The sequence below is a fragment of the Sus scrofa genome, chromosome 11 (assembly GCF_054392235.1).
Source record: "Sus scrofa isolate SSC_HxYL_T2T_F1_AM1 chromosome 11, Sscrofa_HxYL_maternal_Yorkshire_Landrace_v2.0, whole genome shotgun sequence".
Classification (NCBI taxonomy): Eukaryota; Metazoa; Chordata; class Mammalia; order Artiodactyla; family Suidae; genus Sus; species Sus scrofa.
The window spans coordinates 10591709-10604020 of NC_139393.1; the positions used below are offsets into that span (position 1 = coordinate 10591709).

The 12312-nt window shown below is 37.1% G+C and overlaps 2 protein-coding genes across 8 annotated transcripts in view; one reads left to right on the forward strand and one right to left on the reverse strand.

The window, feature by feature from the left end:
- Positions 1 to 12312, reverse strand: part of STARD13 (StAR related lipid transfer domain containing 13) — a 512485-nt gene that overhangs the window by 429041 nt on the left and 71132 nt on the right. The window lies entirely within an intron of this gene.
- The window catches only part of LOC106507939 (uncharacterized), a 206089-nt gene that overhangs the window by 34521 nt on the left and 159256 nt on the right, over positions 1 to 12312 (forward strand). The window lies entirely within an intron of this gene.

A 12312-nucleotide genomic window follows, 5' to 3' on the forward strand; every position in this document is an offset into this window, starting at 1 on the left:
AGACCCCCACAAATATAATCAACAAATCTTTGACAAAGAAACAAAGCAATTCACTGGAGAAAGAATAGTCTTTTCAACAAATGGTGCTGGAACAACTGGACATCCACATGCAAAAATCTAGACACAGACCTTATACCTGTTACAAATATTAACTCAAGAAGAATCACAGACCTAAATTTAAAACACAAAACTATAAAACTCCTAGAAGATAACATATGAGAAAATCTCAATGACCTTGAGTTTGTCAGTGACTTTTTAGATATTACACCAAAAGCATAATCCATGAAGAAAATGTTGGTAAATTAGGCTTCTTTAAAAATTCAAAACTTCTGCTCTGTGAAAGACACTATTAAGAGAATGTAAAGAAAAGCTAAAAAAATATCCTTGAAAAATGTATATTTGATAAAAGACTAGTATTTAAAATATTCAGAGAACTCTTAAAACCTAACAACAAGAAAACAAATAATCCAGTTTTAAAATGGGCAAAGAATCTGAACAAACCCTCACCAAAGATGTATAGATGGCAAGTTTTCATAAGTATATAAGAAGATGCTCAACATTATTTTTCTTTAAGGAACTGCAACTTAAGCCAACAATGAGATACCACTACATACCTATTAGAATGTCTAAAATTCAAAATACTGACAATACTGAATGCTGGTAAGGATGTGAAGAAACAGGAACTCTTAACCATTACTGGTAAGAATGCAAAATGGTAAAGTCACTTTGGAATATGGTTGGAAAATTTCTTACAAAATGAAACCTACTCTTACTGTATAATCCTGCAGTTGTGCTCCTCAGTATTTACCCAAATGAATTGAAAACTTATGTCACGAAAAACCTGTATGCAAATGTTTATTTCAGCTTTGTTCTCAGTTGCCAAAACTTGGAAGCAACCAAGATATACTTCAGTAGGTGAATGAAATAAACTGTGGTACATCCAGACAATAGAACATTATTTGGCATTTAAAAGAAATGAGCTGCCAAGCCATAAAAAGATACAGAGGAATCTTATATACATACTGCTACCATGAGAAAGAAGGCAATTTGAGAAGGCTGTATACTGTGTGATTGCAACTATATGACATCCTGGAAAAGACAAAGCTATGGTGAGTAGAGGTTGCCAAGGATCCAGGAGGAGGAATTGAAGGATGAATTGCTGGAGTGCAGGGGATTTTCAGGCAGTGAAACTATTGTGTATGACGCTATAATGGTGGATATATATCGTGATATATTTGTCAAAACCCATAGAATGTACAGTAAAAAGAGTGAGCCTAATGGTCAGTGAACCCTGAACTATGGACTTCAGTTAATAATAATGTATTAATATTGACTCATCAATTGCAACAAATGTATCACTAATGAAAGATGTTAGTAATAGGGAAATAGTGTTAAGGGTGGGGAAAGAGAGAGATGGGGTATCTGCGAACTCTGTGCTTTCCATTCAGTTTTTCTTTAAGCCTAAAACTGCACTGAAATATAATTAATTTAATTTAAAAATATGTTTTAAAAGCCACACATAATCAAAAAAGAGCTCCACATTTGCAAAGAATGTGAGGGAGGTAGATTAGTTGCAAAAATCAAAGGAGATCAACATGATTCAAGGCCAGCTTGGCCACATTTTTTATCTCCATTTATAAGCGAGAGAGACTTACCGTCATATCATAACTTCAGTATTAGAAAATACACATACATATGTATGTCTCCAACTCTCCCAGAGAAATGCAAAAAGGAATCAAAACTATCGTAATTAAATGAGTACTTCTTAAGACACCCAACTCTTAAGAAGTCCAACTTTAATATTTCTTTAAAAATTACAATTGCAATGGCCTTAAGTGTGGATTAATGTTCCACTGATTAATTTAGTACTTGCCAACTAAGTTTAAGTAAGTAGAATTTGATTTATTAAAATACATCATATATACAAATGAGAAAATTTTCTGGACAATTACTTTTTAAATTATCCTTTTACTCATGCCCACTTTCCCCGTAATTTAGCTTTTGAGAACAAAAGGGTGATGTTAGACTATTTTAGCATTTATCATCATTCATTAGAACTCTGGTCCTAAAATATATGATTATAGAAGAAACTACCTGTAGACAGTCCCCCAAAGCTTTCCCCACCATAATCCTGTAGGAAATCTGTAAAACTCTAAAAACATTTTAAACAATTTCAGATCAGCATAATTTTTAGGGTATCATGGACTCCCAGTGGACCCAAGATCAAGTCTAATTGTTTTCAAAGTTAGTTATTATTACACCCTATATAAAAATAAGGGTTATCAACAATATCCTTTTGAATTTGTTAGGTCTCAATGAAACTTTATTTCCCTGACAGTTGCATTGTCAAACTGCTGTTTAAGGTTATGTACTCTTTATACCATTTACATATATGGTACATAATTTCAAACTATGGATATTTATAATACAAAGTAGCAGACTTACTTTTACAGAACAACTCAGGAGGAATTAATTATTTTTAATGCTACGGCACTTCATGAAAAGATAATATCCCACAGTGAAAATGAATGGTTTGATGAAAACCTACATTTGATTACAACAGTGTAGGCACATGCATATGTGTAAGTATTTGTGGAATGAAAGACTGGGGAGTGAATGAATATGTACTCCTAAATTTAACAAAAGAGCAAGAAAAGATTACTAACCTTTAGTAAGCATCTACTATGTAGAGGCATGCTTTGTAAATTATCATGTAACAGCACAGCCAATGAACATTATGCAAGCAGTTAAAGATGAGAAAACAGACTGAGAAAGGTTAAATAAATTGTCCAAGGTTACACAGCTATTGAGTGGCAAAACTGGAGCAAACTTTGCCACATTTTGACACTTATTCTCATATTTTTATTTAACCTATGTTGCCTCAAAGAGATGAATATGGAAATCTGAGAATTTAAAATTTTGACATTCTTAAACAGAGGTGAAGAACAAAACCCTTTCTTCTCCAAGTTTTGGCAGCTGCTCTTTGCTCTTTAGAAGACTGAATTAAGAATATGCCAGCAGTCCTAGCAATTCTGCGAGAGCCCTGACCTCCCTTTGGTTCCACGTAACAGTGGGACTCCAGTGTCCATGGTGCCCTGAGATGGGCCACCAACCTAACCTCTTTCTCAGCAAAGTTTCTGACTAAGCAATGAGAAAACATTTTCATTTTCACAAGAGAAACTTGTGAACCTACATCTATTTTTAACTGATGTACAACAAAAAGTGGTATCACATTTCTCATATCCCTTGCCCAATTTCAGCTTCCACCACTTCATCAGACTTTTTCCTGGAAAGGTCAGAACAGCGGAGATGAGCAGAGACACTTTTTTTAGCCTCATTTCTAATCCACTGACTCTTGCTCAGTAGGTTCTCTGTGAACTGCCTGTTCAAAGAGATATTGTTCAAAATTACTTGATTTTGTAGACTTAATGACACAAGGAAGATAGTTTCAGCTACTTGAAGTCTAGAATTTCCTTTATAGAAACTGTTAGTCAACTTTAATAATTAATAAATACAGTGGTAGTTACAGATCTATCATAATCCAAATGAGTACATGAAAACAAACAGTATTAGTCATGTGATCTCTGAACCCTGATTAACTCATCTCATTAATGGTTGACATTTTACATGAAGCTCAAAGGAATGATCATCCCACCAAAGATAGTCTGACATTTCCATTTAGGACACAACGTGCCTTATTTCCCACATCTCTTTCAGCCCTGGGTGCTTGAGCGTTTTCCTAGTCTTTGCATGGCTTCATTTCAGATCTTTTGGTGGCTTCAATAGTTGAGTCTATACTTTCCGTGCATTTTGATAAGCAGACTTTTCTTTGTTTTTATACTCTGGCCTTAGGCAGACTCTGACTGTGCTAAAGAGTTACCTGGACTGCTTCCTATTCTCTTTCCTGATGTTTAGGAAAAGGCACCACTAGCCCTAGATGTCTCAGAAAGTCAACCAGTGAATCCATTTTCCTCTTTGGGCCTCAGTGCAGTGCATTTCAGCAGCTCATATCTTCAGACCACATGCCACTGCACCCAGACATGGATAAGCAAAATGTGGTGCAGTATGTATATATACAATGGAATATTATCAACCTTAAAATGAATGAAATTCTGGTATATACTACAAAGTGAATGAAGTCTGAATACAGTATGCTAAGTGAAATAAGCCAGAATCAAAAGGACAAACACTGTAGGATTCCATTTATATGAGGTCCCAAGAGTAGTCAAATTTATGGAAATGGACAGTAAAACATGACTATCAGGGTCTGGAGGAAGGAGCACGGGAGTGAGTGTTTAATGTGTACAGAGTTTCAGTTTGGGAAGATAAAAAAATTTCTGGAGATGAGTGGTGGGAATTGTTGCATGACAATGTGAATGTACTTAATGCTACCGAATAGTATGCTTAAAAATGGTTAACATAGTAAATTTTATGTTATATATATTTTCACCACAATAAAAATAAAATAAAACTTGAAAAAATAAAAAAAGTGCAACTGGAAATGACTGAAGATATTTAAGAAATGATACTTAAGAAAAAGCACTTTTGTGAGTTCCCGTTGTGGCTCAATGGAAACAAACCCGACTAGTATTCATGAGGATGCGGTTTCGATCCCTGGCCTCAATGAGTGGGTAAGGTCTGGCGTTGCCCTGAGCTGTGGTGTAGGTCACAGATGTGGCTTGGATCCTGCATTGCTGTGGCTCTGATTTGACCCCTAGTCTGGGAGCTTCATATGCCACAGGTGCATCTCTAAAAAGACAAAGAAAAAGTAAAAGAAAAGCACTTTTGTTATTCCATCAATGAGTGGTCTATTTTTTAAAAATGAGAGAGAAGAAATTCACATATTAAACTTCCTTGTTTTGTTTTACCAGGGAGGAAGTGAGGTCACAAGAGATTAAAATTTTGAGTTAAGAAAATTCATTAACAAGAAGAGCTAAAACTAGAGCTTCCTATTCCTGTGACTCCCAAACCAGAGCCTTACCATTACCCTAAAGTAACTTCTGTTTCTTTTTTTTTAATAGTTGACATTTTTGATACATAGTCCTTAGAAGAAGGGAGAGATGACTAATCTTCCAACAGAAATATTAGTGGTTTTCCAGGTCTCAGTATTGCATTACTTACAGCTGTATAATATTCCCAGATATTCTGACATTGTTTGACAGCCAGAATAAGGCATCTTGACCAACACGTCACTTAGTGGAAAGGCTAGATATTAGATGAGCACAGGACCAGTTATCTGATCCTTTTAGTCCTATTAATCAGTTGGTAAACCAGATGTCCAAGTTTGTAGACCATATTTGGATGAGGGGTGACCCAGTAGGCTTGGAACATAATTTGTGAATTCTTGCACCTAAGTCACTCTCTGAGGGGCTTCTCCTTTCCCTACCTCGGGTGTACCTGCTCTGACATTAGTTCTCACTTGAGACTCCTGTCAGTCACCCAGAATCCATGCTTGTGACAATAGTTATGTTCTGAAATTCTCCCTATTTGGTTCATACAGTATTGGACACTTTCCTTATGGTTAAAATCTTGCACTAGGGGCTTCATCTGAATATTGACCATTAGTAATAAAATTATATAAAGCTTCCTTGTCTAGAAGCCAGGCATCATGTGAAATGCTTTACCACCCTGTCTCAGGTCCTAACATCAGTCCTGCAAAATGGGTTGGATTACTTTCATTTTGAAGATTATGAAACAGACATTCAGATTAAAGTAGTTTTATCCAATTCCTTATAAACAGTTGCCTATATACCCTTAAATTCTTCTGCTTTTCACACATACTAATCATTGCTGGCCATTAAACATTTCTTCAGCGCTCCTAACTCCAGATTATCATTCATATCTCTACACTACACCTATGTAGACCAGTGCTTCTCAAACTAATGTGCGTTTTTAGTATTACCTGAATATCTTGCTAAAATGCAGATTTTGATTGAGTAGGTATGAAATCCTGCAGTTCTAACATTTTTTTTCAGATGCTGCCCATGAGGCTGATCATCAGACCATAGTTTGAAAAGCAGGGTTCCAGAACTGTTTCCTAATATAGATTAGTTACACATGGCTCTTAAGCACTCGAAATATACTAGTGTGAACTGAGCAGTGCCGCAACCGTCAAGTACACACCAGATTTTGAAGACTCAGTCTCAAACGAAGAGTGTAGAACATCTCATAATTTTATATTGATTTCATGTTAAAACACTGCTACTCTGAATATGTTGGGTTAAATATAATGTATTATTAAAATCAGTGTTACCAGAGTTCCCATCGTAGCTCACTAAGTAACGAATTCGACTAGGAACCATGAGGCTGTGGGTTCAAACCCTGGCCTTGATCAGTGGGTTGCCGTGAGCTGTGATGTAGGTCCCGCAGATGCGGCTCGGATCCCAAGTTGCTGTGGCTGTGGTGTAAACTGGCGGCTATAGCTCTGATTAGACCCCTACCCTGGGAACTTCCATATGCCATGGGTGCGGCCCTAGAAAAGACAAAAAGACAAAAAAAAAAAAAAAAAAAAAACCCAAAGTTACCCATTTCTTTTTTTCCTTTTTAATTGGTTACCAGAAAATTTAACTTTGCATATGTGGCTCACATGGTATTTCCACTGGATAGCATTGCTGTAAAGAATCCTCCCAAATCTTTTTCACTTATTCAGATATCACTTAGGGCTGGCCCAAGTCACCGTCCCCTAGTGTTCTCACCTCAGATGACCTCTCCTACTCTACCCATGGCCTCTTTGTCTTTTAGCACATATTACCTTGTGTTGCTAAAGGTTATATGCTTATGTCTCCGTGGCTAGGTGGTGAGTTCATGAAATTCCAAGCTTATATATCATACTTTATTGCATAAGATTGTATCTTATTCCTTTTGATTTTGACAACCCCTAGCCAAATACTTACCTTCTAATAGATTCTCAGTAATAGCCATTGAATAAATTATAACCTCCAAAAGTCTGCTGTGACTTTGTGTGCCTCAAAGTGCTTAGCGCAATGCATTTTAAAAAGAAGGGCCTAAATTAAGGTATAAGTCAGTCCCAGCCAAGCTCAGTGCATTGATCTCTGTGTTCTTGGGCTGCCTGACCTGCGTCCTCTCTGCTAAGGGAATTGTCAATAACTGTAATAGAAACCTAATCAAAACATAATTAGGAAGGCAAACTACTGTAAAAAACCATCTTATAATGAATTCCAACAAGAGATTTGGGGATTATCTGCACCACTGGTTTCCTCCTTTAGGATAATTAAAAGTTGATTGAAAGAGAATTGCTTAAAAATAAAGAAGGTGACTGCTTCTCTCTCAGTACCATTGTCATGACTGAAATGAGGAATTCCAGAAGGCGCTGGGTTAGAAGTAAGGAGACTATTCCAAATATTATGTCAAACAGGATTTAAGAGGCATTCACTCATCTTCACTTTGAGGCTCAAGGATCCCTGCCTTCTGTACTGGTAAAGTACATTTACCAGTAATGTACTTCTGGTAAATCTTCATTCATTCATTCATTTATTCTTCAGTCACTCACTTGCTCACCTCCTGACTCACTCCCTCATTTAAATCACAGGCTTACAATTTATGGAGGACCTACAATAAGTCAAGTGCTGGTGACCCAGGATTCATAAAGCAGTTCCATGCAAGAGACGAACACATGTAACTTCTTGAATAAAAATGAGTTTATCCAGGCCATTCTCTTTTGCCGCAAATTTCTGGACTAGATCTGACAATTTTTTTAATTTTCTGACCAGTCATTCATATTATCAGTATCACTATTCAGTATGAAAAAAAAATAATTTTAAATCCTCAAAGCATTTTGAAGGGACATTAAACAGACTAGTCCTGAAGAAGCTTTGAACACTTCAAATTATTTTTTCCAAACTGCAGTTTTTTAGAAAAGGTTCTTGGCACTTATACAACCAAGCAATATTATGGAAAAGAATACCTTAAAATTTAACATATGCAATTTTTGTGGTCTAGTAAATTTCTGAGTTTTGTTTTCATTTCATTTTTAAGACATGCCTGACTCCTGTCAGTAGCATCCTCCTTCAAGAACTTTCTACATGCTCTTGCCTCAGCTGCCCTACAGCTGCAGAGGTTCACTGCAAGGCAAGGTTAAGATGCATTCGTAAGAATCCATGTGTCAGGGAACACTAGCCTGTCATTCACTGCGTACACCCACCCTGACCTCCAGGTGGTAAGGCCCAGCTCATAGTGACTGTCTGACTTTTTGTTAAAGAAAATTCTCACTGTTGGTATTTTTCTTATTATAATGTTAAAAAAGGAATGAAATGCCAGCTTGAAAACTCATTTTCAATATAAAAAATGCTTATTTGCCTGTGTATATGCATATATCAGTGGATCTTGATGGAATCATATGTCCATCACTAGAATATAGTTCTTGGAGGGGCAGGCATCTTGTCTTTTTCCACGTGTAGCCCCCACAATGTGCTCAGTAAGGTTTTCCAAACTGAAACAGTATCTATGGCAACATAAGCTAGGCATGATGGAAGGGAAAGGCATTAGTATTTTTAAGTCTCATTTTACCACTGTCATCAGAACAATGTAACAGTTCTTCTTTCTCAGAAAAGAAATAATGTGTTTGATATCACATTGTAATCATATTCTGTGAGAAAAATGATTCTGTTCATTTTTCAGGGGCTACACATGGCTGTGTATGTATGAGGAGCTCCCTGTACCCAGGCTTAATATGACAGTCATTAATCTAGACTGTAGATTTAGAAAGGAAAAAATTAATTTCTTGCCCCAAGATAGATGAAAAAGAAGAAACGTAAAAATCAATTATTTGAACAGCTTTAAGCTCTGACCTACTTAAGAAAGCTAATGCAGTAGTGATATTCATTCATTAATTAAACTTCTTTCAGTATGCATTTTATATTAATTGTGTATTTTATATTCATATTATGCATTAGGCTTGGATGTCCATATTACTAATATTTGTAATTAAAGATCTGCCAGCAGCCTGCTTTTTAGCAATGTGGTTTTGAATTATAGGAAGCCAATATCTGGCATGTAATTTATCATCTATGCTGAAGATTTCCTTTCCCAAACCTAATCAGAACTAGTTCACTTTATTTCAGTTAAAAATCAGCAAAGCCAAATGGTTTGAGACCAGTGGATAGAGTTTTAAAATTCAGCCTTAAAAGATGATCTTTTAGTTTTTCATTCATATTGATCAAATCTCCTTTGGTATCAAAAATAAAAATAATTTTTAAAGTTTGCTTCAGTTTTCAATCCATTATTTTTAGCATATGTTTAATTCATTTGCTTTTTGCAGTAATTTACCCAGAACTCAAAAGATTATTTCAGACCTGAGATCAGGAGGGATTGGGAATTGTAAAACTATGAGAAAGAGACACTGTATGGTTTAGCCAATTGACAATGGAATAGAAATCTAAGGCCTCATGCCCTGCCAGGGATCAACTGTTTACAGGAAATGGGAGATTTCAGATATCAGAGATGCAGTTGTGAGCCCTGATAATCCAATGCTTTGGAACTAGAATATCTTTTGAGGACTTAAGGGAATCATTTTATTTTTTAGAATTTAATTTATTTTTTATTTTTGCCTTTTAGGGCCGCATGTGAAAGTTCCCAGGCTAGGGGTCAAATCAGAGTTACAGCTGTCAGCCTGCACCATAGCCACAGCAACAAGGGACCTGAGCTGCTTCTGTGACCTACACCACAGCCCACGGCAACACTGGATCCTTAACCCGCTGAGTGAGGCCAGGAATCGAACCACATCCCCATGGATACCAGTTGGGTTCTTAACCCATCGAGCCACAATGGGAACTCCCAGGGAATCATTCTATTTAATAAAGAGAGCAAAAAGGAAATTACATACTTGCTTAAGACCATAGGACTTGTTAATTTCTAGCTCCTGATTCCTTCCCAGGCCAATTTTGTGGCACTAGGATATACTGAGAACTTGAGAAACTTAATTCGTTGAAAAGGTTTTGTTTGGTGAGGAAATTTTCAATGAAATTCAACAAATGTTTATTGAGTACTTTCTACCAAGTAGAACTAATGGAACCCTAAAACCCAGCCCTTTCAAAAAGTTCTTCCCTGTGTATGGGCTGGAGTGGACTGGAAAGAGGCAGGAGGACTAGACTGGGAAGGTTTAGGCTCAAAACATCATAGGGAGAGGATGGAATGTCAGTGGGACTAGGGAATGGTGGTGGACAGCTGACAGAGGAATGGGGAGATTCCAAAGATGCTTAACCGTACAAGGGGTCAACATTCCAGGGCCGAGGATCTGACATGTGTATCTATAAACCACAGCAGTGTCTTTCACCAGATCATGGAGTGGAAAATACTCACTTTCCTTAAACTCTCAGGCCCTAACCTGAGCTTTTCCACTCCCTCCATACCCACCACCTCCAGAATTTCTTCTCTGGAATAATTAGACCCACATGACATCTGGCTGCAGATTCAACTCCATGCCAGTCTTGCCTACATCAGGAAGGATTTAAGAAGGTGTGCTCAACTGCGAGGGATCACAACATAAGTTACTACATTCTCTGAACTTCACCTCCAAATACTGGTAACAGTCTTCTTGTTCCTGAGACACAGCCTTTCTTCAACTGCCTCCCAACCCCCAACATCTCTGGATTGGGTTCCTATGTCAGGAATCACCTGCCCAGGGTGTCTCATCTCTCTAGAGATAGGATCAGTCCTTGTCTTCCTTATCCTGGACTGACAGAATCCCCCGGGGGCATGCAGCTGCTTGGGCACTTCAAGTAGCACCTGCTTTTAATTCCTGTGATGTCTTTCCATCTCGCTTTGAAGATACCCACTACATTTGAGCCTTGCATAAGTTTTAAGCTCAGCAAAACCTATCTTGTACTACTAGAAGTCTCTTTGAAGTACTGGCTCTACCAAGTCTCTTTCTGCCATAATTAAATATCTCATTTTGTCTTCCCAAACTGAAATTCCATAACCATTAAACACTAAGTCCCCACTCTACCTCCCCCCCCACCCCCAGCTCCTGGCAACCACCATTCTACTCTGTCTCTATCAATTTGACTACTCTAGGAACTTCCTATGTGTGGAACCATACAGTATTTGTCTGTTTATGATTGGCTGAGTTCAATTAGCATGTCTTCAAGGTTCATCCATGCTGTAGCAGGTACCTGAATTTCCCTCTTTAGTAAAGATGAACAGTATTTCATCTTTAATATGTATATACCACATATAGTTTATCCATTCTTTTGATGGGTTGCTTCCACTGTTCTTCTGTTGTAAATAATGCTGCTAGGAACATGGGTGTACAAGTATGTGTCCAGGTCCCTGCCTTCGGTTCTTTTGGGTGTATACCCAGAAGTGAAATTGCTGGGTAAGATGGCTATACTATGTTTGATTTTTTGAGGAATCTCCGTGCTATTTTAGACTTGCTTTTTAACTCTGACATGGAACAATAATGCATTGCCACCCTCTCATCTTCTTATAGACGTACTTAAGATGATAAAATGACTCAATGATATATGCTAATTGGTGTTGTGAGAGAATGTTTCATTATTTATGAAAGAGAACTTAAATTTCTGTTAACTTTTGGGCAAATGAGAGTGCACGAGAGTCGAGTAGAAAGTAGTGAACTCCTATCCAGTAAGATCTACATATGTGGATCATCTGGAGAACAGGTCAGCTGTGGAAATGCACTAAGTGACTTTCGTAGCTCCTTATTGGCATAATAGAATGCTTTATATAAGGAAGGGTTGAAAATAAAATGCATCGTTAGGTTTTCCATTTTTAAAAAATAGACTGTTTAAATTATAATGTGGGCAGAGTTTGAAATCCTTTAAAGTTATAAAGGAAATTGTTAATATATAGAACCTTATTCCTAATTTCAGTGCTACCTAAGACTATTAAGAAACAGTGAAGATCTTCAATCTGACGTAAATGAGATGTGCATATACAGATGAACTTTAAACAGGTGACTTAATGTGTGCCCTAAGTACAGACTCACTCAGGGGAACTAAGTTACAGTTTACTGCAAAATGATAAAGCAGCGATCTGGAAAGGTCTTGTTGTGTTACCATAGCATGGATTTTAGCAATTATGGAATGGCCAGATTTAAATCCCAGTGATTGAATCATGCCCTAAAATACCCTCCTACAAATTGCTGCAAGACAGTTCTGTTAAAACAAACAAACACAGCTTCTCACTTCTACAGATTGTGTTGAAACTTAACTGTTAGAATAGCCAATTTTTTATTCATGTACTGTTCACTATAGATTATATTTCTCTCTGGGGTTTGTAACCTGAGCTTGAAATCAGATGCTCTTCCAGATATTACCAAATTGACTCAAATTCAAG